The sequence below is a fragment of the Gavialis gangeticus genome, unplaced genomic scaffold (assembly GCF_001723915.1).
Source record: "Gavialis gangeticus isolate Ggan-Ray unplaced genomic scaffold, GavGan_comp1, whole genome shotgun sequence".
NCBI classification, from domain to species: Eukaryota; Metazoa; Chordata; order Crocodylia; family Gavialidae; genus Gavialis; species Gavialis gangeticus.
Window position 1 is genome coordinate 9,539,013 of NW_017729012.1, and position 3,107 is coordinate 9,542,119.

The following is a 3,107-nucleotide window of genomic DNA, read 5'->3' on the forward strand; positions in this document are numbered from 1 at the left end:
GGGGGGGGGGGGGGGGGGGGGGGGGGGACATTAAGGCTTCAGAGCTTTGAATACTTCTGTGCTCTTGGGAGCTTCAGATCCACCTGAGCACCAAGGACTTTATTGGAAGGGTTTACTATTAAAGATAAAAGAAACTACAACCAAGCTTCCATGGGGAAAACCCCAGGACCCAACGAGATACACGGCTGCAGGCTGGGTTAATACACGATCTTGGCAGGCCAGACTAATCCCTTAAGTGCCATCCAATCGCCACAAACAGATTTGGCTTGCATTACAGCAACTGCAAAGGATTAAATTCTTGGATGGGATGCATTTGATTTGCAAGTCAAAGAGTCTTCCAATTCACTTCATAAAGAAAAGCTGCCTGAAAGGAGCAGCGCAGAGGCCCCTGCTACAGCCACGATCCCGCTCGCTGCAAGTTTCAAGAAAACAGAAGTGGTTGGAGAATCGTGGGAGAGATGAGAAAGGACAAGAGCAGAAGAGACCATAGGAATGGAGCACAGAAACCTGGCTCCTCTCCTGTAGTGCAGGAGTATCAGGGCACACGCCACAATTAAAAGGCAGCGCACTTCAAGCCACAGAAAGGACCCGCCACTGAAGAGGCTCCACAGAACTGACCGTGCGCAGGATATTACTGAGGCAAAACAGCACTAACAAGGTTGACTGCTGACTAAGAACCGCTCCGGTAGTCAGGCACGAGCATCTAAGCCCTCTTGCTTCCATGCAAACCACCAGCTGGAGTCACGAAGCAATTCCTGCTCCCTGCCCTGGATAACAACGCATGTTCCCTCGATTGTGTTCTCTGCTCCATTCTCCTGCTGCCACCCTGAGCCCTTGCTGGGAAGGGCAGCATAGCAATTAAGTAAAGGAAGCAATAATAAATTAATACATTGGCAGAAAGCACTGATGCGAAGTCAAGCATTTTCTTGGTGTCGTGCATTTGCAGAAACCCACCCACATCCCATTTCCTTAAGCAGAGGGGCAGCAAACAGCACATGTGACCCCCCCCACCCCAACACATGGCAAAGCACGACTGTCCCATCCAGGAAGTAGCTGGCTTGGGTCTCCAATGACAGCCCTCCCTACCCTGCAGCCCACCTCCACGTTTTCTCCTGAGACCCACCCCCACCCCCAAACTCCTCCTTTGGGGCTACGTGGCCTTCCATGGGCTGAGTCACACGAAGGAGTCAATTCTGCCATAGCCAGACTGCCAGCACATGGCAGCAGAAAGGGTTTTTCTCCCCATACAGCTGCACCGCTTCCTTGACTGACATTAGCTAAGCTAGCAACAGCCTGCCCTGGCTGCACAGCGGTGTCCACAGCTATGGGACAACTCTCAGATGCACACATGCCATGGCAGCTACACCAGCAAAACTGCACAGTGCACACAGGGCCCAAATAAACCCTCCTTTTGCACGACTGCTGTGCAATGCAGAAGACAGCGCTCAAACACACACCGTTCCTCCCACAAGGGTTTGGACACTCATACATTATGGACCTGCAGCTGGGCAGGCCCTTAACACCTCTCCAGATTTTACTAGGTTTTATTCCCTCCCAGAAAAGCAGCCAGGACAGTAGCTACAGCTGAAGAAAACACACCCAAAAAGCCTCAGCCTTAGCCTGAGAGAAGCCTGCACTTCACTATCACGATCCACTTGCAAGTCCCCAATGTCACCACTTGCTGTACACCGAGTGAGATTTCATTTAGGGCTTCTCCCAAGGAAAGACTCAGCTGCTGACCTGACCATTGCAGGTCAGACTTAAGTGCAGTGATGAGATTTGAATATACCCAAATAATCCCTCTCATATTAAACAGAGCCCTGAAAAAAACAGCCCATGTGCACAAGGCGCTTGTGCGCGCAAGCTAGGAACTCTGGCTGTTCCCGATGGGAGGAGGACGGCTGTTCCACAGGGCCAGAGATCCTATTCCAAAGGCAGGTGCAAGGAAGGGCATATCAGGCATCCAGGAAGTGACCTAATGCTTCATTTTTACCAAGTAGTCTAAGATCCAAATTGTCCTGGAAACCCCCCGCTTCCTATTCCTAGCCTGCGCTTCTACAAATAACCTCCTTTCACCAGGGGAGCAGCCAGCAGGCACGGATCAGTTGTTGTGACTCCAGACTCACCGTCTACAATCAGGCTGCAATTCGCTCTCCTTGGCTCTGGCACCACACAGAAGCAAGGTCTTTCTTGCGAAATGGAGATGATCCGGTTTGCAAGGAGGTGCTGAGTGATGGGTGGGGAGGCAGTAATGAGGAGCCTTGACTGAAAGCACTGGTGGCCTTTTTCAGTCCCTCCAAAGCTGGAGGCCCAGGGGCTTGTCCACACTGACCTTCTGAATAGCATGAGGCTCACCCGTTGCTGGAGAAAAAGCAGAGAAGACACTCCCCTCCCCCAAGAATAAATCCATCTGACTGTCTCCCAAAACAAATTAAGCAGCTGTGAAACAAGATAGCCTCTTCATGTCCTTCCCCACCAGGTACCACCGTTGGCGATACCTCCCCTTGGTCCGGGTGACTGGCTCGTGGCTGGCTGTCACGCCTGGCATGTTCTGCTGTGCAAAGCCCAGCGTGTTGCCAAGATTCAGCCCCTCCCATTTGCAGATTCCCACTTCCCCCGAGGCAGCCGCTTGGTTCCAACTCTGCTAAACCCCAGCCACTGAACCTGTCTTCAAACCCAGTACCCTCCCTCTGGGCACTGACAGCTGCTCCCGTTTCGCAGTGACCAGTTCCCTCAGAGGGGGGCACCTGCCAGCCTCCTGGATAAATCAGCATCCCCCCCCCACACCCACCACTGTGCCTGACTTCACTCCCCACTGGTGTTTCATAGTTTCTAGGGTCGGAAGGGACCTGAGCAGATCATCTAGTCCGACCCCCTGCCATGGCAGGAAGAGCACTGGGGTCAAATGACCCCGGCAAGGTGGTCATCCAACCTCCTCTTAAAAACCCCCAGGGTGGGAGCCTGCACCACCTCACTTGGAAGCTGGTTCCAGACCCTAGCCGCCCTGACCGTGAAGTAGCGCCTCCTGATGTCCAACTTAAACCTTCCCTCCGCCAGCTTGTGACCATTGTTCCTGGTCACTCCTTGCGGCGCTCGGGGGAACAGGG

The 3,107-nt window shown here is 53.2% G+C and overlaps 1 protein-coding gene across 2 annotated transcripts in view; it reads right to left on the reverse strand.

Moving 5' to 3' along the window:
• The window catches only part of P2RX5 (purinergic receptor P2X 5), a 30,234-nt gene that overhangs the window by 26,178 nt on the left and 949 nt on the right, over positions 1-3,107 (reverse strand). Inside the window, exon 2 of one of the 2 annotated variants that reach the window (XM_019511196.1) lies at positions 2,127-2,361. The gene's annotated coding sequence lies outside the window, so the exon portion shown is untranslated. Of the gene's footprint in view, positions 1-2,126; positions 2,651-3,107 lie in introns of those variants that run through there. The other variant, XM_019511195.1, reaches the window with a different exon arrangement.